The sequence below is a fragment of the Schistocerca piceifrons genome, chromosome 4 (genome assembly GCF_021461385.2).
Source record: "Schistocerca piceifrons isolate TAMUIC-IGC-003096 chromosome 4, iqSchPice1.1, whole genome shotgun sequence".
NCBI lineage: Eukaryota > Metazoa > Arthropoda > Insecta > Orthoptera > Acrididae > Schistocerca > Schistocerca piceifrons.
This window is the reverse complement of record NC_060141.1, coordinates 449,943,463-449,961,465: the sequence shown is the minus strand read 5'-3', so window position 1 is coordinate 449,961,465 and position 18,003 is coordinate 449,943,463. Positions and strand designations below refer to the sequence as shown.

General features: G+C 42.7%; 1 protein-coding gene and 1 pseudogene across 3 annotated transcripts in view; one reads left to right on the top strand and one right to left on the bottom strand.

Moving 5' to 3' along the window:
- Nucleotides 1–18,003, bottom strand: part of LOC124795068 (neural cell adhesion molecule 2) — a 631,935-nt gene that overhangs the window by 317,467 nt on the left and 296,465 nt on the right. The gene's annotated exons all lie outside the window — the stretch shown is intronic.
- LOC124796503 lies at nt 3,143–3,260 on the top strand (annotated as a pseudogene).

Sequence of the window (18,003 nt, the reverse complement as noted above, 5' to 3'; positions counted from 1 at the left end):
AAACGATACACCGTCTTACGAACAGTACTTTCATTCTGCTTTTATGTACTACCATACAAACAAGAATAAAGATTCGCTGGCTATCATATCTATCCAAAAATACCCGGTTGGAAGAGGTGGACGGTAAATCACCACCGCTAACAAGTTATATAGAAATCATTCCGGATTGCACACATTACCGTCCTGAACATCAGCTTATGCGCCTAAATTTAAGAGTTAGAAAGGACATATGTCAACCGAATGAAAAATATGAAACGATACACCGTCTTACGAACAGTGAGAGTTCCGGAAATGATACAAAGGTCAAGATAAGTTTCAATCGATATATTTGTTTTAATGAAGGTTTTGTGCTATAAAGAACCACCATTTTCGTTTAGAAAACGGTCAGTGGAATCTTTCATAGCCGGCCGCTGTGACCGAGCGGTTCTATGTGCTTCAGTCCAGAACGGCGCTGCTGCTACGGTCGCAGGTTCGAATCCTGCCTCCTCAGGCATGGATGTGTGTGATGTCCTTAGGTTAGTTAGATTTAAGTAGTTCTAAATCTAGGGGACTTATGACCATTTTTTAATCTGTCATTAGTCTCCTAAAATTTTTAATTTCCGCTTATCTATTCTATTTACATATTCCACATTGAAATCATCTCTACAAAAGCAGGTACGCTATTCGTTCATGGAAATGATTTGTTTATGTTGTCGAAGCTAAAGACACAAACGGAATACAATAAAATTTTTTTACGCTACTGTCGTTCCTCCTGTCTTCTGCAATATGGGTCACATTTCTCGTGGGACAGAACTGTAATATACTGGGAGTGAGATCAAAATTGTCATATAGTTTTCAAATCTTCCTAGGAGAAAATTTCGTACAATTATCTGTACGTGTAAGCGGAAAAGCTGATAAAACTGATCATGATTTGTTTACAGCGAAAATCATATTAGAGGGCGAGCGAGCGAAAATGTCGTGGATCTACACTCCTGGAAATGGAAAAAAGAACACATTGACACCGGTGTGTCAGACCCACCATACTTGCTCCGGACACTGCGAGAGGGCTGTACAAGCAATGATCACACGCACGGCACAGCGGACACACCAGGAACCGCGGTGTTGGCCGTCGAATGGCGCTAGCTGCGCAGCATTTGTGCACCGCCGCCGTCAGTGTCAGCCAGTTTGCCGTGGCATACGGAGCTCCATCGCAGTCTTTAACACTGGTAGCATGCCGCGACAGCGTGGACGTGAACCGTATGTGCAGTTGACGGACTTTGAGCGAGGGCGTATAGTGGGCATGCGGGAGGCCGGGTGGACGTACCGCCGAATTGCTCAACACGTGGGGCGTGAGGTCTCCACAGTACATCGATGTTGTCGCCAGTGGTCGGCGGAAGGTGCACGTGCCCGTCGACCTGGGACCGGACCGCAGCGACGCACGGATGCACGCCAAGACCGTAGGATCCTACGCAGTGCCGTAGGGGACCGCACCGCCACTTCCCAGCAAATTAGGGACACTGTTGCTCCTGGGGTATCGGCGAGGACCATTCGCAACCGTCTCCATGAAGCTGGACTACGGTCCCGCACACCGTTAGGCCGTCTTCCGCTCACGCCCCAACATCGTGCAGCCCGCCTCCAGTGGTGTCGCGACAGGCGTGAATGGAGGGACGAATGGAGACGTGTCGTCTTCAGCGATGAGAGTCGCTTCTGCCTTGGTGCCAATGATGGTCGTATGCGTGTTTGGCGCCGTGCAGGTGAGCTCCACAATCAGGACTGCATACGACCGAGGCACACAGGGCCAACACCCGGCATCATGGTGTGGGGAGCGATCTCCTACACTGGCCGTACACCACTGGTGATCGTCGAGGGGACACTGAATAGTGCACGGTACATCCAAACCGTCATCGAAGCCATCGTTCTACCATTCCTAGACCGGCAAGGGAACTTGCTGTTCCAACAGGACAATGCACGTCCGCGTGTATCCCGTGCCACCCAACATGCTCTAGAAGGTGTAAGTCAACTACCCTGGCCAGCAAGATCTCCGGATCTGTCCCCCATTGAGCATGTTTGGGACTGGATGAAGCGTCGTCTCACGCGGTCTGCACGTCCAGCAGGAACGCTGGTCCAACTGAGGCGCCAGGTGGAAATGGCATGGCAAGCCGTTCCACAGGACTACATCCAGCATCTCTACGATCGTGTCCATGGGAGAATAGCAGCCTGCATTGCTGCGAAAGGTGGATATACACTGTACTAGTGCCGACATTGTGCATGCTCTCTTGCATGTGTCTATGTTCCTGTGGTTCTGTCAGTGTGATCATGTGATGTATCTGACCCCAGGAATGTGTCAATAAAGTTTCCCCTTCCTGGGACAATGAATTCACGGTGTTCTTATTTCAATTTCCAGGAGTGTATAAACGGAATCAGGTACCTATGAGAAATAACGCGTGCGGTCGCTGTTTTAATAGTCCCGCACATTGTAATAAAGTGACTAGTATGCGTCATTTGACTGTTACAGGTGCAGGAATCCACCACACAGTCTGTTTGAAATTACAACCAAATCTTCCTCATTGACGAGCTAATTAGTTGTCTCATGCAGACAGTCACCATGACCAGTTCTCCGTTTCAACAGTTGCCATATCCATCGTGATCGAGTTTTTTATTCCCACATCATATCACAACTGTATTAGAGCGCAGCTTCAAATCTTTTACTTGCTCTTTTATTCCAGTGCTGTACGATTACTATCTCCATATTTCTTGATTTTTAATTGTTCCAACGAGCAGGGATAATTTCATATCGATAGTTTTACATTCGTAATTCGAATGTATTTTTAGACAACGTCAAATGGTTCAAATGACTCTGAGCACTATGGGATTTAACTTCTAAGGTCATCAGCCCCCTAGAACTTAGAACTACTTAAACCTAACTAACCAAAGGATATCACTGGACATCACACACCAATGCCCGAGGCAGGATTCGAACCTGAGACCGTAGCGGTCGCGCGGTTCCAGACTGTAGCGCCTAGAACCGCTCGGCCACACCGGCCGACTTTGACAACGTCAGACCTATGAATGAAATTGTATGTTATATAAAATATGTCTGTTTGAAGGTCCAAATTCCGTAGTTGCTTCCTTCGTTAGTTTTCAGCCTTATGACTTTTCAATAGCCAACGGCCTTGCCGCAGTGGTAACACCGGTTCACGTCAGATCATCGAAGTCAAGCGCTGTCGGGCTGGGCTAGCACTTGGATGGGTGACCATCTGGTCTGCCTTGCACTGTTGGCAAGTGGGGCCCACTCAGCCCTTGTGAGGCAAACTGAGGAGCTACTTGATCGAGAAGTTGCAGCTCCGGTCTCGTAAACTGACATACGGTCGGGAGAGCAGTGTGCTGACCACATTCCCCTCCATATCCGCATCCAGTGGCGAATGTGGGCTGAGGATGACATGACAGTCGGCAAGTACCGATGGGCCTTCATTGCCTGTTAGGATGGAGTTTAGTTTAGTTTTATGCCTTTGCAAAATCTGCGTTCTTCACTTCACTTTTGTGAAACTTATTGTCTAATGCGAAAGCAGTGTATGTCGAGGTTTAGCTGTCGTTCATTGATGTGTACCTCAAGATTGGATGTTGTTTGGGGTAATATTACATGTTGCGCATTGCAAAAAGGACAGCTCTTTTTTTACTATCGCGAGAAAGGGGTGAGTGTGCCACGGGTATAATACGCGAAATGTGGTGCAGTCATTAAAACGAGAGTATTTTTCGTTGCGGCAGGATCTTCTCATGAAATGTCAGTGACCAACTTTCTCCTTATAGTGTGAAAAGATTTTGGGAGCATTGATCATCATAATTAAATAGGAGAAATCATATTATGCACGGAGAGATTTAAGTGTTCGTATTTCCCGCACTCTGTACGAGAGTGGAACAGTAGAGAAATAGCTTGAAGGCGGTTTCCTCTAACAGGCAGGTAATTATGGTTCAAATGGCTCTGAGCACTATAGGACTTAACTTCTGAGGTCATCAGTCTCCTAGAACTTAGAACTACTTAAACCTAACTAACCTAAGGACGTCACACATCCATGCCCGAGGCAGGATTCGAACCTGCGACCGTAGCGGTCACGCGGTTCCAGACTGTAGCGCCTAGAACTGCTCGGCCACTACGGCCGGGGCACGTAATCATGAATTGAAGAGTAATCACCTAGATGAATTTGTAGATATTCGCTGAGGTTTTGGAAGTGAAGTTTTTTTCTGTGGGTGTTCTTTACATCTTCTACAACTGTTTCTGTGCGACTTTTAACCTTGCTAACGACGAAACAAAAACTGCAGTGTTAACCAAAATCTTTGCACAATTGTCATGTGTTGTGTATTGCTACCTACTTAAGGCTTCCTTTTTTTCACGTGTATCCAGGGGTGGGGGGGGGGGGGAGGGGGAGAGATAGCGTCGAGGTGGTAATGACCTCATCAAAACATATTTCAGTAGAAGTGTCCACATTTTCACACATTTAAGTTCCCCAATTTCTCAGTTAATTTTTGGAACATAAAGTAGCGTGACAAGTAAGACTCTCAAAGAGGGCACGGAATTTTCTATAAATTACAAGTTACTTTTAAGACATGATGTTTCTCAGTTGCTTGCGTGAGCGTCTGTTCACGTGGATAGAATTACGGGCTGATCGGTATCATTTTAACCAAGTAAGGACGCGCATTGCCAGACTGATCGTACCTCCTATCAACAACATAACGGAGACGGTTCGTAAACCTACAAGCCACAGGTAACCAACGAACAACAGCATGTCAGGGAAGACACCATTTTATCAACAGTCTTCTGACCGGTTTCAACAGGCCGTCACTAATTCCCGCCCAGTGCCAGCCTCCTCGCGTCATAGTAGCATATCTCAAGCCAGTGTTTAATAAGGACTGGAAGAAACTGTGAAGATTCAGACTGGCAGATTTCTGATGATAGGTAGAAGGCAACGCCTGAAGAGGAAAAAGCTTGTTTTGTTTTTGGTAGGTTGAAAATTGGTGTTACCAAGTAGGGCTGAAACTCATTTTTGATTTATTTTTTGTGATGAGTAACCATACTTTAGAAAGTGGGGTGGTTAGACACTTATTTTGACTTAATACCACCCCATCGAGTGTACAAATTCTGCTAAATAAAGCTCCAGTGGTGCAGCAGCACTTATTTCGTAATTGTAGCTGAAAAATCGTCAAAGGCTTGGCCGCAAGTGTAACATGGGTTCCCGTCAGATCACTAAAGTAAAGCGTTGTCGGGCTTTCTAACCCTTGGATTGGTGACGGTCAGAGTCTTCCGAGAGCCGTTGGCAAGTAGGATGCACCCAGCCCTTGTGAAGCCTGCTGGGGAGCTAACTGATTCAATACAGAGGCTCCGGTCGCGAAAGGTGACAACGGCCGGAAGATCAGTATCCTCCCCATTCGCCCTTTCATATCCTGCATCAAATGACGCCTATAGGCTGAGGATAATACGGCTGTCGATAGGTACCGTCGTGTCTTCCGAGGCCTGTTCGCATGGAGTTTAGTTTACTTTAAGTTGTAGTTAGGAGGAATTCAAAAAATGGTTCACATGGCTCTGAGCACTATGGGACTTAACATCTTAGGTCATCAGTCTCCTAGAACTTAGAACTACTTAAACCTAACTAACCTAAGGACATCACACACATGCATGCCCGAGGCTGGATTCGAACCTGCGACCGTAGCAGTCCCGCGGTTCTGGACTGCAGCGCCTAGAACCGCAAGACCACCGCGGCCGGCTGGAGGAATTATAAATCTTGCCAAGTTTTGCAATTTTAACGTAGACATACTTCAAAAATGGTTCAAATGGCTCTGAGCACTATGGGACTTAACATCTGAGGTCATCAGTCGCCTATAACTTAGAACTACTTAAACGTAACTAACCTAAGGACAGCACACACATCCATGCCCGAGGCAGGATTCGAACCTGCGACCTTAGCCGTCTCGCGGTTCCAGACTGAAGCGCCTAGAACCGCTCGGCCACTCTGGCCGGCCAGACATACTTCCACGAAAGCAGTAATAATGTCTAAATAATAATAATCGCCGGCCGATATGGCCTTGCGGTTCTAGGCGCTTCAGTCTGGAACCGCGTGACCGCTACGGTCGCAGGCTCGAATCCTGCCTTGTGCATGGATGTGTGTGCTGTCCTTAGGTTAGTCAGGTTTAAGTAGTTCTAAGTTCTAGGAGACTGATGACCACAGATGTTAAGTCCCATAGTGCTCAGAGCCATTTGAACCATAATAGTAATCAATTAAAAGTAAAAGTCAAGTACGTCCAGATTTTAAAATACATGTTCAAGTTTGTTTATATTTTCAGAAAAACAGAAATGATTCCTTTTCTGCAACAGTCTGCAGTCCATAACAAGTTAAAAGAGGATATACAGTTGGTAGTAAATACGGGGCCCGATTACATTAAGCACATCTCCCAATAAACATAAAACTGAAACACAAGTTCCAAGGAAAACTCATTGTACTAGACCTACCACGTAACGAAAGGGCCCGACAGTGCTTATAAATGCCACTATATTAGATTCATACGGGGACAAAATTATGACTAAATGGTGTGAAATATTTGACATTTGTCGCAACAGCTATTTTACGTAGTAAGAAAGAAGAACACGGTGTCTGATACCTTCCGACTTCAAACCGTGTGAAAAAAAGATGTAAACGCTGTAAGTAAATTGTACACTACATCAGCCAAAACGCCGGCACGGTAGCTCAGCGTGTTCAGTCAGAGGGATAGTTGCCCTCAGCAATCTATAGAAATGAGTGAACGGATCATCGATGAACTGGAACGGGTGTCATAGGACGCCCGCCCCGAACAAATCCAACGAACAATATAGAACAAAATGAGATTGAAGAAACAGTGTGAGGGGGGCGGGGGGTCATAGCGCCTGCCTACTACGTCCCGCACACAGCTGATGTTTGTAAGTCATTGAAATTTCAAAACTATTTTAACCTGTAAGTACAAAAATGGTGAAACATGTTATGTACACTATTTCTGCAAAAGCACCACTAATGATGCTTTGTAAATACAAGCGAAACTCGTCTTGGTGTAACACACTCTCAAACCGTGTTACCCTCAAGACCCAAAAAAGCACAACTGATGGATGCAATACTTTTCTCAGTTTCTTAACTGCCATTTATTTTCACCCTGATACACGAAGTATTGCTGTTGTATTTCTCTTCCCGTGTGGTTACAAGTATCAGTTGCTTCAACCCTGAAGTGTCTTCCCAAACACATCTGGTAACATGCAGTAGTCTCTTTACACTACTGACTAATGCGTAAGACTTCGTCACTTGGCACTTACTGTTAAATAGCGGCAAGCAGCATCTTGATGTAAGCCTTGCCAAAAGAACTCTGCGGATGGAACTTACGCTTCTTTTCCTCTGCAGTTTTTCATTTCTTTTTCCCCCCTTTTATGAATGTTGGGAGTGGCAAGGTGAGCTGGTGGGTCGGTGGGTGGTGGTAGGGTGTGGATGCGTGGCAGACGCCAGGATTTAGCGGAGCGTGCACCGGTGCGGAGTCCTGTGAAAATTTAACCGGCCCGCGGTAGGATTAATGCGGTTGTTTGCGCCAAAAGAAAATTCACCTCGTGAACTAGGGCCGGTGCCTCCGCAGTTATTCTTTTATCAGAGGAAACATTTACGCAAAAGAGTTTAACCTTTGGCTTTCTCTATAGGCGACCCTGAATATTTAAATACCGGGACACCAAAAAATTGCAGGAACGGCTGTTTAAATTTGGGGCTACTGAACAAAAGAGACTTAAAAGAAATAAAAGTTGCTGATAAAATAAGCACCGGCGATTCTCTGCTGCAGTATCAGAGTGGAATTTATGAATGTAAACGGATTTTTACTTTAAGTTTCCGTAAGAGTTGAAAAATGTCATAAATATAGGTTCAGGAAACATTTTTGGTGTAAAACATGACTTTTATGGTACTTTATATGTTTCTCAGTCGTTCTTAACGCTGCAGAGATGTCAATCATTAATAGAAATTTGATACAAAAATAATACTTTCGTTCTGGTTCTTAGACTTCAGAGAATGTGGTTGATGCTGGATCTCTACACATTATCAAATCACTTCGTTTGTTGCATCTTTGTGGCGCATTTCAGGTAATTTTGTAGACCAACATGATAAAGCATTAATTACATGTATTTTATGTATACGTTTCTTAAAAAAAAAAAACCTGTTCTGACAACAGGTGTTTGTCAATTGAATATTAGATATCTCTCTCTCTCTCTCTCTCTCTCTCTCTCTCTCTCTCTCTCTCTCTATTTCTCCCTGTGTCTATCTATCTACCTGTCTTTCGCAGAAACTTTCATAAGAACATTCCTCCAAATCGATCAACAATGTTCACGAGAGTAGCTATCTACGAGTACGTTACGAATCTTGGGTGTAGCGATATCGAAATTATACTGGACATTCGAATAAATCTCATTAAAAAAAGTTCGCCGATTTCCTTTCGAAAGTAGTGTGGTTGTAGCCAGATTTTCAGCCTAATTGTGTTTGGAGTCCAAAAAGGCTACAATATGTATTAAAATGTCTTTCCAAGAAACAGAGGAAGAGTGTATGGTAACGTACCATCAGCACATGATTGTTAAACGATGAGTGAATAGTGTGGTTGTGGTTTTGCTGAAGCAACCACGCAGTTCGAAGTAATTTCCTATATTCGTAACAGATACTGAAACAACTAATCCAGGCGCTGTAGCGTAGTACTGTACTGGAAAGCTTCGAAGAGACATGTTCGATGCCGATATGCACGGATAATAAGAGGATATTATCTACCATGCGTCTTTTATCTACTTTTTATCAACATATGTACACAAGAAGAGTGCATTTTGCACTTTGGCTCCATTTAATGTGTCATGGTACTTGTTTAACAATTTCAGAAGTTCAGATGATGGCAAAATTCCGGTCATCTTGGAATAATAAACGTTTCTATACTGCGATCGCGGGGCACGGAATGTATCCTCCATTTTCAACTATTGACTACCATACGCCTTCATGCTTTTATGTAAGAGCCCTCACATGCTGGATTGACACGTAAATCGCTACTTTAAGTTTCAGATTAAGAATGAACATTTCTTGAGTTAAAAATATATTGGTTAAAGTCCATGTTCACTGCCTGAGAATTTATATGAGGCCTCTGAACCGACAGAAAAGCTCAATGGTAATATTTAGATGCTGATGTTATATCTTTATTGAAGTTGCAAGCTTTAACTGTCAGAATAACATATTGCTTCTTCCATGTAAAATCAAAAGGTCGGCCGGCCGCGGTGGTCTAGCGGTTCTAGGCGCGCAGTCCGGAACCGCGCGGCTGCTACGGTCGCAGGTTCGAATCCTGCCTCGGGCATGGATGTGTGTGGTGTCCTTAGGTTAGTTAGGTTTAAGTAGTTCTAAGTTCTAGGGAACTGATGACCACAGATGTAAAGTCCCATAGTGCTCAGAGCCATTTGAACCATTTGAGCCATTCAAAAGGTCGAGGTTCCCCAAAATGTACAAAAATAAGGAAACTTAAAGATTAAGAAGGACTACGCGGGCAAGAAGTTATTATTCTCTGTCTTAGCTAGTTTATCGCTGATTTTTGCAGGACCTTCAGTTGCCCCGACTTCTTCGCCCGATAATGGCCCTTCCTGCCACAGCGAAGCGCTGAAAAGCTGACGGCACACTACATAAGAGTGTTATAGCCTCGTAACCAAATCAAGCGATGTGGACGATGTGATCTGCTCGCTGGAAACCAGACCAAGTACTCTGAGACGTAGCAGTTGACTCATTTTCATATTTTACAAACAAACAAACAAAAAACTCAAATGTGTGTAAATTCCAATGGGACCAAACTGCTGAGATCATTGGTCCCTAGACTTACACATTACATAAACTAACTTATGCTAAGAACAACATACACACCCATGCCCGAGGTCTCATTTTACAGAAAAGAAAAATTGGCCAGAAGCGAGTGCGACTAACGCACAGAGGCTTCTCTTCAAGCTTTAATATGTACACAGATAGTTTATCCATTCCAGGAATTAAGGTTGTTGACGCTTTTTGCCTGTTATCGACATTGATACTAATAAGATATAGGTCCAAGGGATTCCAAGGCTTTCGAGAATGTTGTAATTTCAAGTTTGAAATCGTATTGCAAATAAAAAAAATTTTTTTCGTCATATTTAATTACAAATCAACAAATTCTGATTTTTTTCCTTTACTTGTACTGTGAAATCTTAATTCAAGAGAAATTTCGTGATTCTAGGTCAATGGGAAATAGCCTATAGGTGTCTATGCCGGTGACTGCTGCGCAAACACTGTCTCCACGTACGCGTACACCATAATTACTCTACCGCCCAAACATTTGCGGTTACACTTGTCTGGTATTAGACGTTACCCGGGGTGGTCCACTGGGGGCCGAACCGTACAATAACCCTAGGTTCTGTGTGGGATGGCGGTGGAGTGGACTGCTGCGTCCTGTTGTGGGGTTGTGAACCACTGAGGGCTAAGGCGGGACGAAGCCTCTCCGTCGTTTCTAGATCCGCGGTTCAATACACAATACACCCTACAGGTTTTGTTGAGTGAGTTTCCTAATATCAAAATATGTTCGTATTCTTTTTGATTGAAATTACTTAGAAGTTTAAAATCCTTACGCCGCCAAGGGTCTTTGACCTTACTATGTGACACAAATTTGAACGTGATACGACAGCTCGTTGGTGAGAAAAAGGATTCTTAATAATCGGACAGACAGACAGACAGACAGATGATGGACAGAAAAGCGATCCCCTCAGGGTTCCATTTTTACGGACCGAGGCACAGATTCCGCGGCACAGAACATTACAAAAGATTCTAAATGTACATGGTTCCGTAACAGCTGCATTCCATTTGTCCTGTCTATTCATAATCATGGGTTACCATCAGCAGTAGGGCATCTAACAATTATTAAAATGTCTGAAAGGGCAGGACGATCACTGCTGTATTTTGTGCCCAGAGTGGAACCAACTGAAGGAAACCACTACAGTAATCTGATTGAATTACCAGAGATTAGAACGGCCTGAGTGATCTGCACAGAGGGTTGTCGGTAGAGCGAGGAAGCGTGTGACTGCTCGTCTTTAATTCGCGCAGAAGGCGCCGCCCGCGCCGCCCTCGCCACTCCCAACCCCCGCCCCAGCCCCCGCCCCGCCGCCACGGGCGTCCGTCAGTTCGTTAAGGGCCCCGCCCCGCAAGTGGCGTGTCGTAACGAGCCTGCATCGAATTAACGACGTCCCGCCAGCGCGTAAACTGCCGACATCGTGCTGCGAATAACCCTCCTGATCTCGTTTCACAAATTCGCGTCGTGCTCTGCGCCAGAGCGGAACCTCTCCTCGCTGCGTCTATGTCGCGCTATAATATTTACCGGAGAAATTTGTGGCAACTCCACACCGGGTCAAGGAGGAACCTGCTTTGCGCTAATCTCCTTCCGAGGTAAACGGAGTGAAATGAGAATTCAGTCAAGTGCAATTATTGTTACAGGCAGCAACCAGCTGTTAATGGAACGCCTGAGAGGGTGGTTCGAGCCGGGGGAGGTGTAGTACACAACAGGCCAGAAATGTGAAGTCTGACTTTGAGCTGTTGTCTTGAGAATTTACGTCCGTATTAACGAACCACATTCTCTTCCCCCATATAGTTTGTCATTGAGAAATGTGTTATTCCAATTTTTTCGAAGGTGCACAAACCTGTACTAGTATTATTTAGCGCCAACTACTCCATTCACCGAAACAAAGACCGAAGACTCCAAGGTAACGTAATTGCATTCTAGCATATTATGGAAACGGTGAGTCAGAAGTATCTGCTGCAAAATGCTAGAAACTTTGGCTTCTCAAAAGCATGCGTTGTTGAAAAAGGTCACTTTGGCTTAGATTAAAAGTAATTACCAACAATGTACGATCATGCGATGCAGAAGACTCAACTTAGTGATAAATTTGCAACAATTATTGAGTGAACATCATGCAGTTCATGGCAAAAGCTGCGGGTCTTCGGTAAGACGCTGCACAGATGCATAATTTCCTGTGAAGTTTATTTTATCCGGTAAAGATTTTATTCATTTTTAAGCTTCAATGACTGATTTGTTGCAACGCATACTATTGTAGTAACCACAGAAATCAATGTGGGATGGACTACGAATGTATCCGTTTGGACAGTTCAAAAATGGCTCTAAACACTATGGGACTTAACATCTGAGGTCATCAGTCCCCTAGAACTTAGAACTACTTAAACCGAACTAACCTAAGGACATGACACACATCCATGCCCGAGGCAGGATTCGAACCTGCGACCCTAGCGGTCGCGCGGTTCCAAACTGAAGCGCCTAGAACCGCTCGGCCACTCCGGCCGGCTGGACAGTTCAGCGAAGTTTTTCGTTAATGGACGATCGTCGTGAGTGCCTTTGCTAACAGCACGACATCGCCTGCAGCGCCTGTTCTTGGCTCATGACCATATCGGTGGTTCCTTGACGACTGGAAAACCATGGTCTGGTCAGTTGGTAAGGTTTCGAGTTTGATGTTGACCCCACGAAGCCCTGGTCCCAGGCTGTCAATAAGGCGCTGTACAAACTGTTGGTGCCTCCATAATGGTGTGGACTATGTTTACGTGGAGTAGACTGGAACCTCTACTCCTACTCATCCGATCCTTGTCTGTTATCCTGATGCCTCTGCGCAAAGGCCGCTCGTCTCGGTCGTTACGTGGAGTGAGAGGTAACGTCTGAATTTATTCTCGGCACACGTTTGACATTGTGGATCTCAGAAATACTGGATTACCAAACTATTTCCGAAATAGTCATGCGTCTACCTCAAACAACCATTCCGCGTTCAAAGTCTGTTAGTTCCCGTCGTGTGGCCATAATCATTCCAAATTAATCACCTAAGTGCAAATGACAGCTCCGCCAATGTACCATCCATTTATTCCGAGTGTACGTTATACTTCCACCATCTATACATGTCCATGTCTCTACAGCATGACTCCTGTCACCGCTGTACATATGACTGTGTCATCTGGATAACACTATGATTTCGTCCTGCATCCACGAGGAGCATTGTTACATATTATATGTATTTCTTATCGAATAACGAGTAGATTACGAGACTTAAGGTTCGACACCAATGGAAACAGTTTTTTTAGTAACATGTTTCCTTCCCCTAACGCACTTCATACCTGAGTTGTGGGCCTCTACTTTATTAAACTCAACAGAGACAAACGTTAGTGACTGAGTACGGAATACATTTTGTCAGTTGCAGCGTACGTGTCCAACTCGGATACTGTTGACAGTATTCTTAAGCCTCCCATCCCTTTCTCCCAGATACGTTTCGCGCAGGAGTACCTTGTGAGCGAACAGTTGTAAGAGGTATGCGCTGTCTGCGATATGAAAATCGCTGACCAGAGAGCAGTGTTGACTGCAGTACGAACTTTGTAACTGTAGCAGTTGTTGTTGCTAGTCGCTTGTCTGAGGTTGTCTGCGCTTGTCTGCAGTCTGCTCTGGTCGGGAATCTGGAGATGGAGTATTTTTGTATAAGGTAAAGAAGCAGCGTCGCGCATATCTAGTAATGTATCTGAACTGTCATCCAAATGTTTTAAAAAATGTCCTAATAATAATTTTGGTAATATAAAGTAATTTTTTTTAAAAAAAGCATTCATTTAAAAAAAATCAGTTGCTTCCTTTCACAAATCACAGATGTATAGGGCAGCATTGCACGGAGCTGTGCCAGAAAAATGTTAGGTAAGAGCAGATATATTCGCCGTTTTTATTGACTTAAGAATTTTTGCTTTTATTCAGAATGATCTTACAGGGCCACGACGCAGCACTGCTGTCGTCCAAATTTTACCAGGTTACTGAATTTATTTTTATTACGAGGTTTAGGAATTTTTCTATTTAGAGCTTACATTAAATGAGAAAAGAATTTTGTGGGTACATTGAATGTGAATGCATTTGTGCACGGAGATTATAAATGGGAACCAATTTTGTTCTGAGGTCACACAAAAATTAGAATCGCTATCCATAATAATAGTTTTAATTTCAATTTATAAATTTTGCGGGGAGGTTACACTTGGCGACATCCGGCCAGGATCGTATTTCTTTGTGAATCTCTGAGAAGTAGTCATATATCTGCTCTGATTTACTTAAATGTAGTTTGCATCTGGCGCAACGCATTTACTAATTTGTCACTTTTTCTTTCACAGATCATCGGCAATTTATTGCTCTTTGTTGTAATTGTGTTTGTTTCATTTTTGCTTTATCTTTGTTTCATTTTTGTGCTTAATTTTGATTTGTTGAAAATGCCGCGAAAAACTGTAAACAGTACATCGCGATGTGTAATGAGTGATACAGCCGACTCGAATAATTTGACCGATAATACTTGCGACACTCAGTGTAATAATGATAATCCTCCATTTACAGACAATCAGTGCGTACCGATCACTAGTAATGATTTTAATGCTAATGATGAGCAAACAAATTCAACTATGTGCACCATAAATGTAACAATTGATGACGCGGCATGTTCCGATACAATGAACGCTGCGCAGTTTGACACACCCGGTTTGCAAAATTTGAATAGTGAACAGATAAATTTTTTTCACGAAGATGAACAATGTAGTCAAAATGCGTCAGATTTATTGGATTCCGAGATAGTGACCAACAGTGCACATCCGATTGGCAAACCTTTTTGCGAATCACAGAATGACCAAATGGTTATACAAAACGTGACACATACAGATACACCATTAAACAGTACAGAGAATAGAGCCGATAATTTTGGCTGGGATCAAGTTATGGCATTATTAAAACAACTCAATGAAAAACTAGACAATGAGCACAAACAACTAGATGTAAATCTCAAACGAATTAATGAATCGTACAAACAACGTAATGAAAATCTCGGACAGTAGAATGAAAAACTAAACAACAATTTCAAACAACTTAATGAAAAACAAGACAACCTTAATGAAAATTCCAAACAGTTGAATGAAAAACACGACAACCATTTTAAACAACTTAATGAATCGTGCAAACAACTCAATGAAAAATACGATGACAATCCTTCAAATACAGACATTGAGTGCATACCAACCACTAGTAACGATTTTAATGCTAATGATGAACAAACAAATTAAATTGTGTCCTCTGTTAATTTAACGACAATTGATGACGCGGCACGTTCCATTATAATGAACGGTGCCCAATTTGACACACCCGGTTTGCAAAATTTACGTAACGAACAGATAAATTTTTCTAACGAAAATGAACAGTGTAATCAGAATACGTCAGATTTATTTGATTCCGGTGTAGTAACCAACAGTGCACATCCGATTTGCAAACCTTTTTATGAAGCACAGAATGACCAAATGGTTATACAAAACGTGACACATACAGATACATCATCACACGGCACAAAGAAAAGAGTCGCTAATTTTAGCTTGGATCAAATTATGGCAGTATTGCTACAGTTTAAGAAAGAACAAGACGACAATTTTAAACAACTTAATGAATCGTGCAAACAATTTAATGAAAGTTTCAAACAGTCGAACGAAAAACACGACAACCTTAATGAACATAACAAACAACTTAGTGAACAGATTACAGCCGTTACCGTGCAACGTAATGATACTAAAGAACAATTAGGTGAGGAAATGAAGGCTTGTGCTAGTAACAGTAGTGAAGAAATTAGATCTGTTGCACAAGAATTAAGTAATACACATCCAGCCACAATAGAGTCACTTAGAGATGAAATTAATGCAGTCACTGAACAATGTTCAGAAAACGCAACACAGATACGCGACGAGTTTAATTTAAAGTCACCAGAACTTTCACACACTCTGGATACGGAAGTCGATAAGAAATGTGAACAACAGATGAGCCAAATTGACGAACGTATTAAAGTGACAGAAATGAAAAATGTTTCAGTCACTAACACGTCACAGCATACGCCACGTTCCGAACATTTGTTACACTCACACAGCCAGTATAACTTAGGTAATTTACAGAGAATACGTGAGTTAGACTCTGAGCAGTCACAGACAAACAGACTGTTACACAAACCTGAACCTGTTCACACATTCAGAGACGATAACGTCGATTATAAGCAATTTTTATGTAAAAAAATCTAAGGTACTTAATAATGACAGAACACAGAGTCACACTTTTGAGTGGATACGACAATTTGCTTTTGTATTTTCATCAGTTTGGCCTGTAATGCAGAAACTAACATTGGCTTGGATACAACAAATTGTTTTTTGAATTTTCACCGGCATTGCCTGTAACGCAGAAGCTAAAATTTATTTGCAGTGCATAATAGACCTCAGGGGATTCATTACGCTTCGATGAATATGTGCCGTAGCGCGCACAGGGCCCCAGGCCGTAGTAGTGCTATTTCATCTTTAGTTTTCTGCACTGCTGCCTTCTCTTCTACTATCCTTTATATCTATCAAAACAACTCTTCAACTATTGATCTATCTAGTATTAGAAATGTGTAAAGAAAATCTGATATGACAAGTTTTACCGAAAGTGACAGTTTTCATTAGACACTCCCGAAATGACAACTACTGCCGTAATTATAATAACAAACAAAATTTTAATCATCAGTATGTACAAAATTTTCAGCAACAGGAACCACGTTTTGGTAACAATAGACGTTTTTCACTGCAACAGCATGAAAGCCAGCCGGTTAGCATACCTAACCAACAATGCAGTCTGCAAGGTCAACCAAGCTTTAATATTTCGCCGCCTACACGTATAGCGTCAACTCCAACAAATAGTAACGCACAGCAACAAGGGAATCATTACGCACAGAAAACACACCATTTCAATTCCTATCGCAATGCACCGTATAGAAATGACTATCATGACAGACGTAAAAGTAATGAGCACAATTTTCAGCGTACGTTTAATAACAGTCGGCCTTACCAGCAGCAAAATCATCCGCAACAACAAATTATCATGAATGAACGAGACAGTAGATATCATCCCGAACGTAATACGTCAGGAAGAAATAACAGAACAGTACAAATAGTGGAAATGCCACAGCATCCTCCCGAAAATAATAGCACGTCAGATAGAATTTGACTAGATACAGTACAGGTTGCATCTTCCAGCAACGCAAGCAATGCTTTTGATACACAGAATCTTGTTCACGAAAATGTTATTTGAAACATGCCTTGTTGAATGCACCTCTTTTATCATACCCAGATCTTACTAGAAATTTTTCTATTCCACCGACAATTCTAACACCGCTTTAGGCGTACACATTTTTCAGGAGATTGAAGAAGATGGTACTACAGTAATTAAAAACATTACCTTTGCAAGTCGCATTCTGTCACCTGCTGAACGCAATTATTCTGTTACAGAACTTGAAACATTATGTGTTGTTTGGGCATTTACGAGATTTCGGCATTTTCTTTATGGAAGACACACTACCGTTTACACAGTTTTTACTTTCCGCTAAATTCACACACGACAGATTAAGCAGATGGAAACTTTATTTACAGGAATTTAATTTTACAATTGATCACATTCCCGGCACACAAAATATTGTAGCAGACGCACTATCCCGTTCTGTCAACAACAATCGCAACCAACTTCTGCAAAGCAAATTTCAGCGTCATGTACATTCAACAAGTTGCATTTGAAAACTTCATTTCGTCGTCATTACAAGACATACCACAAGAGCAGAAATTAAACACCTTTGGCAAGATAGGAATAATGTTACCATTAGAAACCATTACATTGTACGGAGTAATATTCTGTTTCGCCGCTCTCACCCCGACAGCAACAATTGGTTATTATGTATTCCTGACGAGCTTGTTAACAAATTAATTTGGTATACTCATTTAAGTTACGCACATTACGGAGCCAGAAAATGTTTTCTTATACTGAGACAGAACTGTTATTTTACCAACATGGAGAAACGTATTCGACGAGTTTTAGCGTCATGTAAAATCTACCAGAAAGCTAAGTCAGATACGACTTCACATATTCCTCCGTTACATCCCA